The 22,716-nt window shown below is 42.6% G+C and overlaps 1 protein-coding gene across 2 annotated transcripts in view; it reads right to left on the reverse strand.

The window, feature by feature from the left end:
* The window catches only part of LOC115796792 (phosphatidylinositol-binding clathrin assembly protein), a 108,290-nt gene that overhangs the window by 54,759 nt on the left and 30,815 nt on the right, over positions 1 to 22,716 (reverse strand). The gene's annotated exons all lie outside the window — the stretch shown is intronic.

Consider the following 22,716-nt stretch of genomic DNA (forward strand, 5'->3'; position numbering starts at 1 on the left):
AGCTCTGTAGCAAAACTGAATGCACAATTTGCTGGAAGTCAAAATTGTAATAGATTAAAATTCTAATTAATCACCCTACAATACTCACTAAGCACCGTTACTCCGAGGACAGCTCTGTATCAGCACTAATATATTGGCAATTCTTTAATAGACAGCACATTTTTGTTGCACTGAATTGGTTTAGGTGACCATGAGGTCTGGTACAAACATTCATGTCCCTCACAGAGTGAATTTCTTTCTAGATCTGTTATCTGACCACAATTTGTCTTTGGAGATTGCTGGCTGTTGTCATGTCACTTCCCATCAGCATTTCCTACACATGCTAAGCATTATTCCTGCTTAAATTCAGGATGCTGCAATGGTGACATTACCACTTAGCTCAAAGTACTGCTGTGCTTAAATAGAACCTCACAGAACCACTCGCATGGCTGCAGACTTGGTCTTGCTGCTTGTTGAATTGCTTTCAAATTGTTTTTTTGTTGTTTTTTTTTTTTTTTTTTGGGGGGGGGGGGGGGGGGTTCCTGGGATCTGACAAATAGATTGAGCCTTTCAGCTGAATGTGTGTCTGTACAATGTCCACTAAAGAACTTAGAAACTAACAGGAGAGGATAATGTCCTTGGGTGTTTGTGTGACAGCGTTCAGTATTCTGGCTGTGGTATAATAAACAGAGGTTAAAAATGAAACTTAGACAAAACAGTCACAGATAAAGAGTGGAAACAAAGGAGAGATGGCAAGAAAAGGGCTCATAAACTTCATAAGCTCCCTCTCCCTGCCTCTTCTTGTGTGCCAAATGCTTTCTTCCTCATCAAAAGTCCATTTGACGAGGGCCTGCCTTTCTCCCTCAGTCTCGCATACAGAGGCGGAGGCAGAGAGAACCCACACAAAACGCTATAAAGGGGAAGAAACACTTGGTGCAGAGAGACAGAGTGAAACCTGCTGAGCCCCAGATTATTCAGCAAAGATGGCTCCAAGAAAACGACGCCGCTCTGAGCAGAGATTCAGATTTGGAGAAACGGTCTAAGAATAGAGGAGGAGACAGAAGATATATAGACACTAGATGGTAGGGTGGAGTGGGGGTTGGGGGGAGATGGAGAAGCAGGTCAGCTCAGCTTGTCAAATAATTCATGTTAGCATATCGGAGAACAACCTCATGTATTATTGATACGTTCAGATCTTGGCTACTCCCTGCCTCCCTCCACCTCTACAGTGCAACATAGAGAGCTCTTCTGCCTTCTTCCTCCCTTCACTTCATTTCTCCACCTCACCTTCCCTCAAGAGTGCACAAGTTACTGGTTTCCGTAGTAACACCATGGCCTCTACGCTGACCTGAAGCATGTTTCTTTTTTCTCCTCGCCTCCATTAGTCAGGTTATGTGGAGGACATGCCAAGGCTGGAGCTCCGTAGATAATTGCAGCAAATAGTGGAAAATTTAAACTGACGTATTAAGCTTGATGTTATTTTCTGTGTGTCTGCCATTTTAGGGTCTTTGGTTTATTCCATCCATCCATTTTCTTCTGCTTGTCACAAGGGCAGCAGCCCAGAGAAGCCCAGACCTCCCTTTCCCCAGCCACGTTCTCCAGCTCATCCGGGGAGACCCCAAGGCGTTCCCAGGCCAGCCAAGAGATATAATCTCTCCAGAGTGCATCCTGGGTCTGCCCCAGGGCCTCCTCTCGGTAGGACATGCCCGGAACACCTCCCCCAGGAGGCACATCTCACTGATGGGGCATACTCCAACTCCACTTCTTCAGAATTTCCTCCTAGTACTTTTAATCTTTGTTTCTGGGAAGCAAATTGTAATGGTGGTTTTGATTAGTGCTATACAATTAAATGTATTATTAATTATTATTAATTATTATTATTATTATTATTATTATTATTATTATTAAAGTACTAGGACTGGGCAATATGACCTCAAATCAAAATAATTAACTGAATATTTTACCTCAATTACGACTAATTAAGGACAATACACACACACCCACATTGTTCTTGTCCTGATAGTTCACTAGGTGTGTACTAGGTGTAAAAACTACTAAAGCTGGCATTTACTTTTCTTTCAGTAATACGATTGTGCTCCAAGTGTTCTAACAGATTGCTGGTATTACCTTCGCCCCCTGAAGCTATTTTTCCCACAGTTTTTTGTTTTCTTCTTTTTGTTTGATGTCGTCTTTACTAAAGTCAAAAATGTGTCCAAAAAAAACCAAAGACGGCATTTTTACCTGTCACAAGCTGCTCGGGTTGCGTAGTCAGCTCTGTATTTGAGCTTTCCTCCTTGACGCTTCCATGTCAGAACGTGGCAAAGTCGCATGACAACATACTCAGTACTATGTGGATAATACATACTGGGGGGAGTATCAACAAAATTTAAAAAGAGAGAGGTCAGGACTGCATTGCAGCCAGGGGGGAAAAGGTGGTGACGTAATCCACCTCCTGGTCATTCACAGTGGACATTGATGGCTTCTTTTACTCCTCTTTCAAACCGTCTGTCTTCCCGGTCCAAAATGTGAATACTGGCATCCCTGAAAGAGTGCCCTTTCTCCTTTAGGTGCAGATGTATAGCTGAGTTTTGTCCTGTTGAGGTGGCTCTTCTATGTTGTGCCTGCATGTGCATGTGTGCGGTGAACCAATGCCTTCTTGCACACCTTGGCGCACATGAACAATAGTGGATCACAACCACCTCCACGGGACAACCCCCCACTGGAGTTTAAATAGTTTGGTCTGTCTACCTTTGGTTTTAGAACTGAAGAAGCGTTTCGAATGAGAGGTGAAACGTCTTCAAGAAAAAAATTTCAAGCTCCAGAGCATACTTGATGACTTTGGAAAGGCTTTAAATTTAAAAAAAAAAAAAAAAAAGAAATACACTACCAGAATTTAGACCAATTCCAGAGGGTAGTGCTCTTAAACCGCCTTTTTAGATTAAAGTTTAAGTAAAGTTCAAACTTTTCATTTTTCAGTACATAAATAAAATAAATGGTGAATTGAGGCTCAAATCCAGAAGAACCTTAATCTGCCAACAGACCCTTTTCATTTCTTCTCCCTTTGGCATTTAAAAAGAAATAACAGAGCAGCCTCGTTGGTAAACATGAGTGTGCAGCTTGTGGACGTCAAATTATGTGATATCTAGGAAGCTGAAAGGGTTACTGCTCATCTCTCTGGGGACCTGCCAGTGTGGGCACAGAGTCAATGAACAACCACGTCAACCAGCAAAGGCATCATCGATCCTCATAGTGAAATCTCAGCTTTCACACACTGTACAAATAGCTTAGAGTTATTTTGTATTTACTTTCTGCCTTTAGGGCTATTATTTATTTTTATATATATATTTTTATATATATATATATATTTTTATATATATATATATATATATATATATATATATATATATATATATATATTTTTATATATATATATATTTTTATATATATATATATATATATATATATATATATAGGAGCGCACACATGTATGTATGTATGTATGAAAAAAACACCTGTTTGTTGGGAAGAAAAAAGAGCCAGTTAGTCGTACTTATCGCCACACTGAGTTCAGGGAGTCCACAGGGGAATTATTTTTGGCTGCTGTGCTCGACTTTCTCTCAAAACACACACATGCACAAAATTGTCAGAACTGACTGCAAGCCCAGTTCCACTGAAAGGTGGTGACTCACACACGAAGAATGAGTCGTGATCGGGCTGTGTTGAATGAAAGCGGCTCTTATGCAAGCACAGAAACGCATGGGGGAAACAGACGCATGGACAGGAGCACACACACACACACAAAAAAAAAATGCCTGCTAATATTCCAAATCTTTCCCAGGATTTCTCCCTTCTTCAGTTTCCTCCTCCTTTTTTCTCCAACCTCGTACTCTTCCTCCTCTTACGCAATCAACCATTTAGCCTCCAAATCCAATCAAAGTGTGAAAGGAATTGAGTCACAAAGAAACATCGGGTGGGTGATTAAAGGATATGATTAAATATATATGCATATATGCCTACATTTAAACCTTTGTGAGTGCACATCTGTTGTGTGTGTGTGTGTGTGTGTGTGTGTGTGTGAGAGAGAGAGCACTGCCTACAAGGTGACAAGGCTAATCGTGTGTGGGCTCCAGGTCTCAGGGGAACAGTTGTGTCTTGATGGTGGATGAGTATGTCTGGAGGTCAATGAGGCAGCCAAGCAACATGAGTCACTATTTGAAACACTGATACACACACGCACAGAGGGTTGAATACAGTTTTCAGGAGCAACACAATGTTCCTGATGTTTAACTGTTGGGAACTACTGTCGGGAGTGATAACAGTCTCGGATAGTCTTGCATTTCCTCCAGTGGTCTATCCAGAGTTGTATTTTGCTCGAACTACAAGGTGGAAACATCACTCGAGTTAAAGTTCGTTTTCTCTGCAGACACCATTAGGTAACTGAGTTTTTCTGAGGCTCAGAACTGTACAAAAGTTTGGAGGAAAAAAAAAAACTTGAGTTTGCTTTATTAACAAGAAGACTTTAAAAGTTACCCATGAATCTCAGGAGTGCGTCAGCCAGAAGATACACCCAATCACTGAACTGAACGCCGTGATTGTGTGCGCTCCAAAACTGAAGTGTGCACTTTGTAGCAACCCGATCAGTTCATCTTCAAATACTGCGCCTGTTCAGGGTTAATTTGGTGCACAGTGGGACACCAGATTAACCCTGGTTAATCACTAGTAATCATATCTTCTGACACCTTATGTGTCAGCCAAGGCTCTGCTAGCCATCCTGCAATCTCTTGGTCTGAGGACTAAGGGTAGTTCAACAGTGGAGATGGACAGGAATGTGGGGAAGACATGCGGCAAATGGTGCTGGGTTTTCTCACTGCTTCCAGTTTGAGCTACTTTTACATTGTCTCCAGTCTCTGTTTGTAGTGCCATCCAACCATTCATTTTATACTGATTTTAATTTGTTTTTACTTTTCAATTTAATTTTCCTTTTAATATCCTTGCACTACTAGTTTTTCCTCTCCCAGCACTGTATAAGCTCGTCTCAGTTACTGTCCATTTCATCAGGTCTATCTTGTCCTGTGAAGCACTTTGTAACTTTGTTTAGAAAGGTGCTATATTAAATAAAGTTTATCATTATTTAAAACCTTACTTTAGGGCAAAGTCAGCAAAGGTTTGAAGCCAATTTCATCAGATTTGACTGGTGCCTCTTTCTATGTTGCAGTGGGACTTGGTCTTTTTAACCCCCTTATTCTCCCAGGTCTTGGCAATCAAGAGAAAAAAAAATTAATCATTCTAATTGACACTCATCAGAAATTATTCCATTTTTTTGCCCAAAAAAGTCCAGTTTATGAATTAAGTATTTCCTTCTTTGTACCTGCAGATTATTTTGATCGTCTGATGATTTGCTTAAAACTACAAAATAAAAAATTAAGCTTTTTAAATGTCTTCAGCATCAAACTGCAGTACCTTCAAAGCCCACTAGAGGGTCGTGGGTTATACTTAAGGATTTGCCATTTCACAGCGAACACGCTCCTCCAGCTGCACTACTCTGATCTGCCTATAACACATAAATACATCGGAAGTAAATCTACTATAAATTTATTATAACAAAATGATCTCAAACCACGTGTAAATCATAAGCATCACGTTATTATATATGGGTGTGTCATAAAACTCAGGTGTTACCTGACTGCATCTAATTAGGTTTGAGCACAGGTATGAAAAACAGAAAAGATTGGAGGTTCTTCTCTTTTCACAAAAACAGATTTTATATCAACAACTACAAAAATGTACCAAAGATAAATTAAAAAATTGGGTATTTTGAGAATGCTGCTGCTTTTTTGTCACAAGATCACATTAAATCAAGAGATCAAAAGCAGTGATAGTGTTAATTGTAATGTTTTTGGTGCAACTGTATAGAGTGCTGGCACTAGCAGGGCTAATTACTGCCTGACTAATTAAACCTGGCACTAGTGGAAAAAGCAAAAGCAACAATCACATCTCACAGGCAGTGCCTTTTAGAGGACGGGTGGAACAATTAGAAGAGATGCTATTTAAAAAAAAAAAAAAAAAAAAAAAAATGATTTCCTTGTAAAGAAAGAAAAACAAATAAGAGGTAATCTTCAGTGTGCGTGCTGCATGACTGGAAACCTGGGCTTTTGCCATTTCATAGAAGATTAGGAGCTTCACTACCAATTCCCAAGCAATTCTGCCCCTCCACACACGTAAACGATGATGCGCTGTGGATGTGCTGAAGATCCGTGTCGAAGAAAACAGCGTTGATCTTTCTTAGCGGTGTAAAGTTTGCTGTTCCTTGTGTTAGAGGGTTTATAAGAAAATAAAACTAGTAACGTTTTTTATAACAAAAGTTTGTGTGGCTGTTTGTATTTTCAAATGGTACAATTCCACGTAGGGTTTATAGAAAAGAAAGGCTCTGAGAGCTTTGATGATACTACTCCTAAACCAAGCCCTTTTAAAAAGAAAGAAAAAAGGTAAAATCTTTAAGAAAATACATTAACTATGACCCGTGTCCACTGTCTGTACTAACTTGTTTTTATTAATGTTGTTGTGCTTTGTTTGCATTTCAGTTCCCAAATTGTGGAGGCCAACCTTTAGGCAGTAGCTGTGTAGCTCCCAGCTCTAAGAGAACTGGAGGGTGTGAGGGCGGGAGACCATAAAAACTTAGTGACCCGGGTTAGTAGACCGTTGGGAACATTTTGCTAGAGCTTCTGGGGTGAAAGTTATTTTTCCTTGAAATGGTACACAATGGACTTTGAGATTTTCAGTTCTTTGGTGGGGGTGTCAAAAGTGTTACCACAGACAGCATAAAAAATGGAAGCAGATTCCAGGTTTGAAAAGTGAAACCAGCCTGGAAGTGTCTTAAACCTGCATCCTTTTTAACCCTTTAACCCCGAAGGCATCGGACGTGGCACAATGTACTTCAAAAGTGCCGCAGTTCGCGGACTTCTGGCAACAAATACCGTAATACCCCTATATGACTGAAGTGCAATTTCTGGGCTTTCAGGAACAGATAGGACAAACGGTCGCGGAGTTACGGTAAAAAGCCAGCTGATCAAAATTCCTCTGATCAGCTGACTTGGCGGTGATACGCTATGTCTTTAACCGGCTGTTCGCAGCTTGTAAGGGCAGGAAACAGCACTTAAGCGGCGATCGCCCGAAGTTAAAGGGACACCTGGAGGCGATACCTGTGGTTACAAAAATACTTTGGTTCCTACAGAAGAAGTGGCCTTGGCTCTGACCTCAGCAAACCCTTTCCTGATGAATTTATGGACTCCGTCACTTCTTCTGTCAGCTGCCCCCTTTAGGGGTCACCTCCATCTCACCCCATCACTGGCAACTTTCTCTGTCACAACCCTCTTCATGTCCTCCTTCACTACATCCATGAATCTCCTCTGTGGTTTTCCTCTTTTCCTTCTGCCAGGAGTCCATTAGAGCCCATCTTCCTTCTCTTCCTTTGTCTTCAGCCAACAGTAGCATATTTATAGAGTCAGAAATGAGGATCATCCAGGGTTTGCTCCTTGGATAATGATTTGTGACAAGTTGCCAACCGATGACTATGTTTTTTCAGTCACATCTGCCCCCTCACTCATCACATACAGTTTCAAAGTGCCAAGATGGCAACAGTGAAAACGCCAATCTTGATGCTTCATAACGGGGCTTCACTGACCAACCACCACAGAGTGGTAGAGCGTCTGCATCACTGCCCCACTATTAACTCATAAACAAGACCCCAAGGTACTCAAATTCTCCCATTTGGGGCATCAATCCCTCCCCAAAATGAAGTGGGCACTCCACTCTTTTCCAGCTGAGAGCCATGGCCTCAGTCTTGGAGGTGCTAATCTCACCACTGCTATTTCCTACTCACCTCAGCACAGGCTACTGTTAATTTTGATAGTAGTAAATTTACAATAAATCACATTCTAGACCATAAAAACTGAGTCTCTTACTTCACCTCCATGCACTTCTCTTCAGTATATATGGACACACCTGCTATACCTATAGCTACAAGTGGAATTTAAGAAGAAGAAGAAGAAGAAAAAAAAAAAGAAAGTCAGCTCAGCATTATGTCAAATCAATAACCTGAGCCACTATTGAACAGGGGGGGAAAAAAGTGACAAAAAATAGATGCAGACACCCCTGGCTGGGAGAATCTCTATTGAGCTCATTGTAGCCTCCAAGTTTCTGGATGGCTGAATCTGCTGAGCCCAGTAGGAGGGCCGCACACAAACAAAACACACACAAACACGCATTGCTTTCTTCTATTGATCACACAGATGCAGCCAATTTCCTTGACTTGGAAAAACTTGTTTATCTGCCTGAAGGAGCAGAAGGAAGTGTGCGGCGCATGTGTGGATCACCCTGGAGTTTTCACTTTTTTGATAGGATGTTTGGGTATAAGAGATAAGCAGGCGTCCATCTCGAGCGCACACACTAGTCATGCACTACAATCTGTGCCTCTCCACTAATCATCTTTACTGCCGTGCAGCAGGAGCTGATAGGAAGCACATGTGTGGTAACTTTGTGCATGTGTGCATTCAAGCTTTTCAGATTATCACCGGTGACCCCTATTAAGAGTCATGGCGACCTCTCAAATGCGACACAAATAACATCCTCCCTGCCCGTGATCTCTTTGACACAGTGCCTGAGTCAGCAGACCCCCCCCGTCGTTCATTTTCCTCCCAGTCTGCCTCATCTTGCTCGGTCCAACACCCAGTTTTCGTAATAACTTACACGCCTCACACTAGCTTAAATCTCTGCTGCCGTCTGTGTCCTCGCCATCCCAGAAGGTGGTGAGGGAGCGTAGTGATGAGAGTGCTCCAGTGACGTCACTGAAACAAATGGGCCGTTCGCTATCTGGGACACCAGCAGCGGCGGCGAGGTGGGGGAGTGGCAACTCATAGTGTAACTTTGCACACAAACCGTGTTTTCTCACCCATACCAATCTCTTTCCATCTCTCTCCCTCTCTCTCACACACACACACACACACACACACACACACACACACACACACACACACACACACACACACACACACACACACACACACACACACACACACAGGAAAGGAAAGCAGTGTGTCCTGCTACCATCAGCACTTTCACTGGTGTCCTCGCCAGACCGTCCCTGTCTCCTCTCATGTCCTTAATGACTCTCCTACTCTGTCTACTCTCTGCCTCCCTTCCTCCCTCCCCACCACCGTCAGTGCCCTCCATCCTACTCCTGCATCCAGTTTTGAAGCACACAGCCAGAGCTCTCCATCCTGATTCCTGATGCCCTGAGGTGCAATCAATCAGACTGTAATTTTCCTACCTGACACTTACAACCTGCCCCGAAGAAGAAATGATGATGGGTAGTATTTCTGAGTGTGTGTTGTCCTTGAAAACAATCTTCGAAAAAAGGTTTTCACAGCGGCCTGTTATACTGCACCTTGTGGTCTTGCAAATCTTTGTGCTGTGACATCTCTTGAAGTTACAGGGAAAAAACTGTGGGCTTTCAGAAAGGCTGTTCCTCTTTAGTGTGACATGTTTGGGTTGCAGGGGTTTGTTATTGTACTGCGTTTAACAAAAAAAAAGGAAGACGTGAAGAGTAAGTGCTGCAAAAACACATGTAGAAAAGTTACTTTTTTCCCCCCTCCACTGTTAGCATTACCAATGATTCCCAAAGTGCAGGCTGCAGCCCCCAGCAGGTGGATCGCAAAAGGTCATTTGCGATAGTGGCTCCATGGAAATGTGGTTGTTCCATTTGCCTTACATGCAAAAGATCCCCAGTTTGACACCAGGAGGTTACACAAACCCAGCCTCAGGAGATCACAGGCTAGTGTACTTCTCATGCCAACAGGATACACCACTGACTATATAACACAGTCATTTTTCCTGGTAGTTAAGAAGAACTTAGGCGTTCCTTTGATATTTGAGGTTTTAAAACCTCTCAACAACTGTGGTTTGGACCGCAGTGAAATCTGGTACTGACACTCCCCTCTTGCCTTCGGGTGAACTAAAACGAAAAGCCTGTTCTCGTTCCAAGAAATCAAATACCTGCTGTTTTGTCAAAGCTGCTGATGTCACTGAGATAGGGGTTCAGTGCTGTGACACACCAGGTTAGGAATACTGAGATGAGTCTCACTTCATCAATTCATTCATCATATGTGGCCTTGGGCCGTTTAACCCCAATCACAATCTATTCCTTAACCTGACCAAGTAGTTTTTACAGCCTAAGCCTCACCAGCAAGTGAAAGCAAAAAATAAAAAAGCAAGTAAAAATGAAATGAATCAGCAAAGCAAAATGCGCAAAGCTCTCCCACAGAACACAAACCACTGTATCTACAGCCCAGCCTCCAAATGCTTTATCTTTCAAAGAGGACTGTCTCGACACCTCTACGTGTCCAATACTGCTGTGGACAGTGCGCCAAGACAAGAACTCAACTCAAAAATTCAGAGAAAATAAACAAAAATAGATAAATTAATTTTTTTCATGACAGAAAAAAAAAAAAAAAGTTCAACAAAATTTTGGACTTTAAAAAAATAAATAAAATAAAATAAAAAATATCTACCATCGTACTTTAAAATTTTAAACCTAAGATTTATCAGCAATCTCTTCAGACAACAGTAAATGTGGGACCTGTGTGTTTGGACAATCAGTGGTAAGAAATACTGGGAGAGATGAGAAATTCAGGTGGATTATGTGTCAGATACCCATTTGAAGAAGAGCTTTTAGCCTAAAAAAAAAAAAAAATCAATGTTAAAACATTGACTTCTATATGACCCTCTATTCCCCATCTTTCTCGAGCGCTCCTTCTGTTCATCTTTCAACTATTCTTGTAATTATATGAACATAATACTCCCTTCTTCACTTCCCATTATGTCCTTGCTTCCTCTCCATTGCTTTCTATCCATACTTAGATGGTCAAAGCATTAACCACTCCCAGGAGAGACTAGCACCCTCCCTAGAGAGAAGGGAGAGGAGAACTGGCTGGGAGAGAAGAGATGGAAATTGGCTGTCTCAGCCACTGTTCGGGGTTTCCTGCTGGTTGTTTTTAGTACATATTGGCCTGTCATACAAAAGCTTGGAAGAAAAAGCACACGGTGACAAATGATAACAACTGAGACAAAAGTCAGACAGGCCTGGGCACTGTGGTTAATGCTGAATCTAATCTGTGCATTCATTAATAGGGAAAGTTCAGACTTGTGCACTGTGCATGTCTGTCACGAACACCCAGAACTCGAAACAATGAGGGAAAATCTCCAAACCCCACAGCTGTGTTTTTGTAAGATGTACTTGTAAATTGGCTTTGCAGAGGCACAAAAGTGAAATCATGATCAAAGATATTGACTGACTCTTGATCGCTTGTGAGATTCAGAGTGTCACTGGGGAGCAAGCCAGCACTGCTTCTGAGCACAGCGGAAAAAACTGGAGGTGAACTGAACTGAATGAATATCAATACCTACCACACACACACACAGAGAAAATGCACTATTACTCTAATCAAGATCCAAAAGCCCCTTAACAAATATGGCAGATGAGGCAAAGACGAGAAATTAAAACTTAATTCACCTGCTATTTGCTCTGACTGGTAAATTCCCCACATTTGATTCGAAAGCAAGAGCTATATATATTATCACTGTAAAATGGGCACATTTAAAATGGCTGCATTGTGCTGACATTCACAGCGCGCTACAATGAATGCAACAGCAGACTAAATTTAAACATGCTCAAGTATTACTGCCTGCTGATTTACAGTCAGTTGCTGAGCACAGATGTGGAAATGCAGAGCAAGTAAAGGCCATCACTTTCACCATAGTCCTGCTGGGAGACTTCAACGCTCACTTGGGCAATGACAGTGAGATCTGGAGGGGCCTGATTGGGAGGAACAGCCTGCACGATCTGAACCCGAATGGTGTCTTGTTATTTGCATTCTGTGCAAACCACAGTTTGTCCATAATGAACATCATGTTCGAACATAAGGATGTCCATAAGTGCACGTGGCACCAGGACACCCTAGGTCACATGTCGATGATCGAATTTGTAATCGTATCACCAGATCTGCGGCTGTATGTTCTGGACCCTCGAGTGAAGAGAGGAGCTGAGCTGTCAACTGATCACCACCTGGTGGTGAGTTGGATCAGGTAGCGGTGCAGGATGAATATCTCGAGGATATTCGAGTGTGCGTGGGAGTTTGCCCATCCAGTCTACATGTGCTTTGTGGACTTGGAGAAGGCATTCGACCGCGTCCCCTCGGGGTAACCTGTGGGAGGTATGGGGTGTCTGGCCCATTGTTGCGGGACATTCAGTCCTTGTACAACCGCAGCAAGAGCTTGGTCTGTACCTCCTGAACCACATGCTGCATGTGAAATGAATGACGCCATCACTGTACATTTATCCAGACACTTAAACTGCCCACTGAGATATCATGAGATGGCAGTCGATGAATGATAAGTTCAGCAACATTAATGTTCTCTACCACCACCTTCTCCTTTCATTCTTTGCTAATTTACCACCTTCATTTCTTCCCAGTTTGTTCATTCCTGTGTTCCTACTTCTGTATCACATGTCCAACATACTGTGTTGTAGGGTTTGGACTGGATGAATATATACCAGCTATCCAGAAATGGTACACGGGCAATGACAGATTCTGATCATGTGTGATTAGCAAATGTAGTCTCAATGGCAACCTGAAAATGTGGTTGAAGTACTGTTGAACAAAGCACAAGTATTGAAGTAGTGCTAGTAGCTAGTTTTTCCATAAATAGGTCTCTGTAGAAAAAAAGTTTTAATCTCAATGAAACTTATACCTGGATAAATATAAGGCTTATAGTATATGTTATAGTAGTCTCTGGAGCTTGAAAAAGGCGACTGGACTTCTTTTTGTTTCTTGAAGACGTTTCACCTCTCATCCGAAAGGCTTCTTCAGTTCTCAACCAAATGGTGGAGAGACCCAGGTATTTAAACCCCTGTGGGCTTAGTCCCCTGGAGGTGGTTATGACCCTCTATTGATCATGTGCTTGAACACATGTGCCCAGGTGTGAAGGGGGCGTGGGTCATATTTAATCAGTGGTTTCAGTTGAAACCAACTTAGGACTCCGCTCCATTGTTTCCTGTGGCCTATTGAGGTCACTGGAACAAAGGTGTGAATGGGGGTTGAGACGTCTGGGAAGGGAGCTCAGGACAGCACTGTAAGCGGGGGAAAGTTGGTGACGTAATCCACCTCCTCTGTTCAATGATGGTTGTTCACAGTGGACATAGATGGCTTCTTTCACTCCTCTTTCAAACCATCTGTTTTCCCTGTCCAAAATGTGGACATTGGCATCCTCAAAAGAGTGCCCTTTTTCCTTCAGATGCAGATGTACTGCTGAATCTTGTCCTGTCGAAGTGGCTCTTCTATGTTGTGCCATTCGTTTGTGAAGAGGCTGTTTGGTTTCACCAATGTAGAGGTCCGAGCACTCTTCACTGCACTGAACAGCATACACTACATCGCTGATCTTGTGTTTGGCGGGTTTGTCCTTGGGATGAACCAGTTTTTGTCTTAGGGTGTGACTTGGTTTGAAGTATACTGAGATGTCATGCTTGGAGAAAATTCTTCTGAGTTTCTCTGACAAGCCTGACACATATGGGATGACAATGTTGTTCCTCTTGTCCTTCCCATTCTCTGTAGTTTGTGTTTGGCCTTCATTCCTGTGCATCTTAGCTGATTTGATGAAGGCCCAGTTGGGGTAACCGCATGTTTTGAGGGCTTTCTTAATGTGTGTGTGTTCCTTATGCTTCCCTTCTGCCTTAGAGGGAACACTTTCCGCACGGTGTTGTAGGGTCCTGATCACCCCAAGTTTGTGTTCCAGAGGGTGGTGGGAGTCAAAGAGGAGATACTGGTCTGTGTGTGTGGGCTTCCGGTAAACTTCAATGTTGAGGCTTCCATCTTCCTCGATAAGCACCGCACAGTCCAGGAATGGTAACTTGTTATCTCTGGTGTCCTCCCTGGTAAAACGTATGTATTTATCCACTGAGTTAATGTGACGAGTGAAGGCTTCTACTTCTTGGGTTTTGATTTTGACCCAGGTGTCATCTACATATCTGTACCAGTGGCTAGGTGCCTTCCCTTTGAAAGAACCAAGAGCTTTACTTTCCACTTCCTCCATGTAAAGGTTGGCTACAATGGGAGACACTGGGGAGCCCATGGCACATCCATGCTTCTGTCTGTAGAATCCATCATTGTATTTAAAATATGTTGTGGTAAGGCAGAGATCTAAAAGTGCACAAGTCTGATCTGGGGTGAAGCTGGTTCTGTTCAGTAAGGAATCGTCTTCCTGTAGTCGTCTTCTGACGGTCTCCACTGCCTCAGTTGTAGGTATGCAAGTGAAAAGTGAAACCACATCAAAGGACACCATGGTTTCATCTGGATCCAGTACAAGATTCTGGACCTTGTTAGTAAAATCTGTAGAGTTTTCAATGTGGTGGGGTGTGATGCCAACAAGCGGTGATAAGATGGTGGCGAGGTGTTTGGAAATGTTGTAGGTGACCGAGTTTATACTGCTGATAATGGGTCGAAGTGGGACTCCTTCTTTGTGGATCTTTGGGAGTCCATAAATGCATGGAGTGGCTTCTCCAGGGTACAGGCGGTAGTAAGTGGGGCGGTCAATGGCTTTTTCCTTTTCAAGTTGTTGCAGGCAGCAAATGACTTTTTTCTTGTAGTTGCTTGTGGGATCACGTCTCAAGACCTCATAAGTATTGTTGTCACTGAGGAGTGTAGTAATTTTGTTGTGGTAATCCGATGAATTCAGCACAACCGTGCACCTCCCCTTGTCGGCTGGCAGTATGGTGATGTTTTGATCCTTGCTTAGGGCTGTGATGGCCTTCTTCTCCTGAATGGTGAGGTTGGATGGAGGAAGTCTTGCACTGGAGAGAGTGGCTGAAACTTTCATCCTGATCTGTTCTGCTACAGGATGAGAAAGTTTGTTATTTCTTATAGCGGTTTCTGTTGCTGAAACAAAAAGAAGTCCAGTCGCCTTTTTCAAGCTCCAGAGACTACTATGACCTGGATAACTGAGAATCTACACAGACATATTGCCTTGCACTTTGGGAGGAACACCCTTCAATTGGTGCGGGAGTATGAAAGGGACTCAAGAAAGCTAGCGGACTACAGGAACCACCTTCGTTTCAACTTGAGATGCAGACAGTCCAGACTGGTTCCCAAGAGTTTGCACCTTGGGTCCACAGTAAAAAGGACATAGAGCTGACCAAATTCTATGGAGAGCACAGAACCACCTTTTAAGTGAAAGGATAAGACAGGTCCATTTCACCATAGATGCACTCCAGAACAAAATCCACCAGACTCAGCAGAAACTCTCATCACTCTTACCTCACACCATCGCAGAAGAAGTTTCTACATTTGTGGACAAAGCCCAGCTCGCACAACACATCAAAGGCAAGGAAAGACAACTACGTAAATTTCAAACTCTGCAAACCAAGGCATACCATTCATCTGTTAACAAACAGGACGACACGATAAACAATGGAAACCAAGGAAAGTGGGTGAAGAACCTATCAGACAGGGTCCTCACCAAACCAGAAGAAAATGTGCTAGCCAAAGGACTCAACTTTGCCATAGCCCCACAACAGCTTCCTATAGTAGACCTCATCACAGCAACAGAAACCGCTATAAGAAATAACAAACTTTCTCATCCTGTAGCAGAACAGATCAGGATGAAAGTTTCAGCCACTCTCTCCAGTGCAAGACTTCCTCCATCCAACCTCACCATTCAGGAGAAGAAGGCCATCACAGCCCTAAGCAAGGATCAAAACATCACCATACTGCCAGCCGACAAGGGGAGGTGCACGGTTGTGCTGAATTCATCGGATTACCACAACAAAATTACTACACTCCTCAGTGACAACAATACTTATGAGGTCTTGAGACGTGATCCCACAAGCAACTACAAGAAAAAAGTCATTTGCTGCCTGCAACAACTTGAAAAGGAAAAAGCCATTGACCGCCCCACTTACTACCGCCTGTACCCTGGAGAAGCCACTCCATGCATTTATGGACTCCCAAAGATCCACAAAGAAGGAGTCCCACTTCGACCCATTATCAGCAGTATAAACTCGGTCACCTACAACATTTCCAAACACCTCGCCACCATCTTATCACCGCTTGTTGGCATCACACCCCACCACATTGAAAACTCTACAGATTTTACTAACAAGGTCCAGAATCTTGTACTGGATCCAGATGAAACCATGGTGTCCTTTGATGTGGTTTCACTTTTCACTTGCATACCTACAACTGAGGCAGTGGAGACCGTCAGAAGACGACTACAGGAAGACGATTCCTTACTGAACAGAACCAGCTTCACCCCAGATCAGACTTGTGCACTTTTAGATCTCTGCCTTACCACAACATATTTTAAATACAATGATGGATTCTACAGACAGAAGCATGGATGTGCCATGGGCTCCCCAGTGTCTCCCATTGTAGCCAACCTTTACATGGAGGAAGTGGAAAGTAAAGCTCTTGGTTCTTTCAAAGGGAAGGCACCTAGCCACTGGTACAGATATGTAGATGACACCTGGGTCAAAATCAAAACCCAAGAAGTAGAAGCCTTCACTCGTCACATTAACTCAGTGGATAAATACATACGTTTTACCAGGGAGGACACCAGAGATAACAAGTTACCATTCCTGGACTGTGCGGTGCTTATCGAGGAAGATGGAAGCCTCAACATTGAAGTTTACCGGAAGCCCACACACACAGACCAGTATCTCCTCTTTGACTCCCACCACCCTCTGGAACACAAACTTGGGGTGATCAGGACCCTACAACACCGTGCGGAAAGTGTTCCCTCTAAGGCAGAAGGGAAGCATAAGGAACACACACACATTAAGAAAGCCCTCAAAACATGCGGTTACCCCAACTGGGCCTTCATCAAATCAGCTAAGATGCACAGGAATGAAGGCCAAACACAAACTACAGAGAATGGGAAGGACAAGAGGAACAACATTGTCATCCCATATGTGTCAGGCTTGTCAGAGAAACTCAGAAGAATTTTCTCCAAGCATGACATCTCAGTATACTTCAAACCAAGTCACACCCTAAGACAAAAACTGGTTCATCCCAAGGACAAACCCGCCAAACACAAGATCAGCGATGTAGTGTATGCTGTTCAGTGCAGTGAAGAGTGCTCGGACCTCTACATTGGTGAAACCAAACAGCCTCTTCACAAACGAATGGCACAACATAGAAGAGCCACTTCGACAGGACAAGATTCAGCAGTACATCTGCATCTGAAGGAAAAAGGGCACTCTTTTGAGGATGCCAATGTCCACATTTTGGACAGGGAAAACAGATGGTTTGAAAGAGGAGTGAAAGAAGCCATCTATGTCCACTGTGAACAACCATCATTGAACAGAGGAGGTGGATTACGTCACCAACTTTCCCCCGCTTACAGTGCTGTCCTGAGCTCCCTTCCCAGACGTCTCAACCCCCATTCACACCTTTGTTCCAGTGACCTCAATAGGCCACAGGAAACAATGGAGCGGAGTCCTAAGTTGGTTTCAACTGAAACCACTGATTAAATATGACCCACGCCCCCTTCACACCTGGGCACATGTGTTCAAGCACATGATCAATAGAGGGTCATAACCACCTCCAGGGGACTAAGCCCACAGGGGTTTAAATACCTGGGTCTCTCCACCATTTGGTTGAGAACTGAAGAAGCCTTTCGGATGAGAGGTGAAACGTCTTCAAGAAACAAAAAGAAGTCCAGTCGCCTTTTTCAAGCTCCAGAGACTACTATGACCTGGATAACTGAGAATCTACACAGACATATATGTTATAGTGGTTCTCAAAACCACTAATGGATAGTCAGGGGAAACATATGGAGTGAAACTAAGTGAGTTTCACACAGGCCTAGAGACCAACCCCAAGGTTTATTCCCGGATAGCTGGTTAGTGGTTGCTGGTTGTTAGCTGCAAAGAGGGTGCTGCACTGAAAACCTCTTGGGGATTGCTTTGGTTGCCTGAAGTTTGCATGAAAGATGCTGACTTTCACACTGTAACTGCTGACTGTTGAGTAATTTAGGAGTGTCTGCAGACAAGTTGGAGTATTCAATGCAAAGCTACTGGCAACCACGGCAACGTGACAGCAACCAAAACAATCACAAGGAAGCTTCCAGTGCAGGAGAGTATACCTCTTTGCAACCACTTGCAGCCGATCAGGGAATACACATTTTCCTATCGTCACCAGTGGCTGTTAGTTGACTGGTCTCTAGGCCTTTGTGACTAGACCCTAATATGATTTTTATAGTGCAATTAAACTAGGATTTGCAAACGCCATCAGCTGACATCTGTAAAATTCAACTTTGATCCTGTTTTTGTTAATGACTGATTGCACCTCCACATCTATCTCCAGTCTCCAGCTGCTGTACTGAGAGTGGTCTGTTGGAAAAATGTTATATAATGCATCCTTGTTATACTGGCATAATTTCTTAAACATTGTTTACTTTGAAATTTTTGAATGCATGTTTGAAAACCATGCATTCATTTTAATTAGCAATAAGCATTCATAAGAACAGCACAGAGTGCCTGGGAGACTAAAATAACAGGACGGCTGTAATTATTTTAGGATTAGCAGTTCTTTGAAGCCAAGTAAGAGACTTTTCAGGGTGAAACCAACATCATGTCAGAAGTGAGACACAATGACGGGCCAATATGTAATATGTAAAGTGACAGACGCCAGCTTTCCGACACTTACATCCATCAAATCTTATGAAAAATCCCATTGTTGACCTTAAAAATTTAATTCTGTGATAATTTCCTTTCGCATCAAGATTCACACATCAGTCACCGCAGCCACTGTCAAACGAGGGCTTCACTTTAAACGATCTTTAGTCCGAGAATGCTCGTCAGAGGTTGAACTCAGCCATCTTTAGTGTGCCAGACAAGCTGCAAGCGGTCAGCAGTGTTGATCTGAAGGGGAATGTACAGTCTATTGACCCCAATTCTGTGGGTCTGTGGCTTCTAATTTTACAGCCAGATTTCTCTCAGCTCTGACTGTAATGGATGGGACGGCCATGAGAGAGCAGGGACACCTGGCCGCTGAGCCTCAGTCAGCACCAGTGTCCTGACAGGCCTGATGAATGCAGGCTGATGAGTACACACTCTTGCCTCTACTACAGCCGGAAGCCTCACTCTGCAGAGCTAAAACAGGAGTGCACATACCTACTGTTAGCAATTTTACACATCCTCCTTATTTTACACATTTAACCTCACAAAAGCAGACTGGCAAATCTAATCTAACAAATATAATGCATTAGCTAGTCTTTACATCTGCTTCTAAACTGCAAGACACAAAAGGATAGTGTTTATTACTTTAATATTAAGACTATGATGGATTAGGGACAATGAAAAGGTGGGAAGACAGTATTATAAAACCATATCAGGATAAACTAATAACTAGAATTAGATTTTTTTAATATCTACCACAGCAGAAATAAACACAGTAAGACACACTGATTGCAAGCTTCTTGCTAGTAATACAGAAATTAGAAACTAGCGTGATGCTGCGATCACTGTAGGTGAGACATCAACATCAAACAGGTTCCTTCTGACAGCGACAGCTCCGAGATAAATCAGCCTACAGTTCGGGAATACCTCTAAACCGCTTCCTGCTGCTCTGCAGTGACCTACTTAGCATGATTTGATTTATCAGAAATGTTGCAGGAATTTCCACAGCTTGAGCAATCAAACAGGATGGAGTTACCTGCTGGTGTGATGTCTCTCTTAACTGAGGTCTTGACTTATTCTTATTTTTCAGTGTGTCAGTTTGTCTCTGTTGCACTGGTGTCGTCAACGTAACAGCTAATTTTGGAGTAACGCTCTGCACCAGTTACCAGTTACTGTTAGTCAGGAACAGGCTTCTATCAAAACGCCAAAATGCAGTCATCTCACTCCCAATGCTTCCTATTTTTCAGAGGAACTTTAGATTAATGCAATCAAACAATGCACCTCTGACAGGAAGTGTTATGTAATGTCGACAAAACTGATCTTGGCAAAACAAGGAAACGATGCTTCCCCATACTGACGGATACTGAAAGGAATGTGGTGCAGGGAGTGTCAGCTTTTGGGTGTGCTACTGCCATGTGTTTGTGCACCAAAGCATGGTATTTTATTTTATGCTAGAGTACACAATGTGCGCGCACACTTAGATACTCACCATTTCATAGCTCACAGTTATCTACCTAACGACAATTTACAGAATGAATTTCTTTTTTAGAGGAATCACTCAACATTTTAGGGAGTTTGCTCATTTTCTTATTCTTAGTGAGAGTTAGTGCAGATTTGGGGTAACTTTAGTGTTTGCACAGTTAATATGAGCAAGTGGCGTGCTAGCTTAGCTTCACAAAAACACGAAACAAGAGGAACCAACTGTCCTGCATCTGTCCAAAGTTAATCTGCCAAAGCTCACACATCAACATTTTGCAAAAACATTATTGCATAAGAACAGTAAGTTGTGCAAGTTAAGCTAACTGCTGACAAGCAGTAAGTTCACATTTCCTAAAGTGTCTCATCTTAAACTGTAAGACAAGCACTGAACCCCCCTTCAACTGGAAGTACTGGCAATATTAGCAAGACTACTATGTGTGAAAAAGACATTTGGCCATACATTTTATAGTTAAAAGAAAGTATCTCACAAAAAAAAAAAAAAAAACACTACCACTGTGCCTGAACTGATCAGTTCAGAAAATATGCATTCAGCATAATAAAACTAGTAAGAAGCAACAGGCACGAGTTCAGGCTAGTTTGGGGTCCAGCACAGGTGTCTAAATAGCTCTCCACCAACGCAGAGGAAGGATTAAGGGTATTTAGCCATTGCAGAGACAACAGTGTTGCTTTTGTGTGCAGTCCTCCCACAAGCTAAGATCACCACCACCTCTGGGCAAACATGCAGGTCAGAGGCTGATTGCTTTAAAGGTTGGTGTGAATCGGAAAGGTAAAAACCACAGCAGAGTTCATCATAAAGAAGCAGCAGCTGAGCTCAGCGCGACTTCCAGAAAACCACCGTTAATGTTAACCCCGACCACTAAATGAACTTCATGCAGCCTTTTGCTGCTTTGTTTTTTGGTTTTTTTGCATGTGTGCAAGTTACTGTTAACAGTGATGACATACACATGCTCATGCACTATTATGTGGCACTTTGTGCAATAATGTATACATGCTGTGTAATACATCTTGTGTGACAACTAGCCTATTATACAGCATGCATCAACAACAAAGGCAACTTGCATGCTTTTAACTGCCCCCGTTTTACACATTTGCTTTGTGCCATTACAGGATTCAGCAATTGTTTAATTCAATAACAGTCAAAACTATAAAGTAGTGAGTATCTTGGATCATGTCGGTGAAGTCATTTGTTAAGCTGGCCAACAGATATTTGCACTCAATTTTGCTACAGATGAGCGAACATGAGCCACTTGGATAGCCAGCAGTAACTTACATATACTGCCTGAATCTGAAGGTGGTTACTCAGTTTTGTTACAGTCTACAAGATACATGTATTCGTTACATAAAAAAGCCAAGTCAGGTTGAAATCATCATAGGTGATAACCCTAACTCTACCTTAACTGTATATTTAACCGTATATTTCTGAAAAAGTCAGCAAAATGGACTCTTCATGGGTGTGTGTTTTTTAATTCTTGTCAGTGAAAATTATTTTCTTTGTTCCTAGATTACCAAGACGTGGGAGAACGATATTACAGAATTAAAAATTGAATAGTGTTAGCCCAGGGTTATGCTGCGCTCCATTTGCCTCAGCTGTTGGATGTCTTTGCTGAGTTGAGCAGGATTTGTTTTGCTCCTTAGCAAGGTAGCCATTCATGCATTACTAGCAAGGCAGTGTAATTATCGCTTTTTTGTACTTAAAAACCGCTGCAGCACACTCATAGAGCCCGGCTGTGTGTGGCCTATTTAGTGAGTCACAAATGTGGCTGCACAGATTACGAGTTTTACAGTTTTCCTTATGTTTGGGTGCACCACTGCCATCCTGGATCATGAGGTCAGGGTTGGTGTGGAGTTGGAAGTCTGACTTGAGGTTCCAGTCAAAAATTCTGACTTCCAACTTGAAACACACCATTTAGGTTAGGGTTGGGGTTAGAGTCATGATTGATGACTTAGACCTCAGAGGGGTAAATAAAGTAGACCAGCTTAGTCAAATAAATACAATATGGGCAGACAAAATGGCTCAAAAAGTTTAAAAAATTAAATCAAAATTAAAATAAAACAATATAACGCCAAGTAAATGGTTCAATTATAGCATATTAAGTGAGTAAAATCAAAACAAAATAAATACAGACTCTGAGGTAAATCTCTATGAAAAGCTGCACTGTTGCATATAAACTGACATTTTGTGGACACAGGTCCTTATCAGACCTCATCATAATTAATTTCTTTTAAAAAGTTCTCATGAACAAAGCACAGTTGCTTGAGCTTTAATTTCAGATTTGTCTTTGAATGTCTGCAAACCCATGGAGAGGCTGACTGAGTAATTCTTCCAGCTTCCAAGCTTGTTTTTATGAAGTTAATTTATTTGATTATTCATTTGCTTCTATCCTTGTCCCCCATCTAGCCTCTGGCTGAGCTAATTAATTTCTCTGTGCTCCACAGATACTTCAATCACTCACGCCTTGTGTCCAATGTATACATCCTTAGTAGCTGCACATTCTGTTTGTGTCCCATACGCA

This window comes from Archocentrus centrarchus, chromosome 18 (genome assembly GCF_007364275.1).
Source record: "Archocentrus centrarchus isolate MPI-CPG fArcCen1 chromosome 18, fArcCen1, whole genome shotgun sequence".
In the NCBI taxonomy this organism is placed as follows: domain Eukaryota; kingdom Metazoa; phylum Chordata; class Actinopteri; order Cichliformes; family Cichlidae; genus Archocentrus; species Archocentrus centrarchus.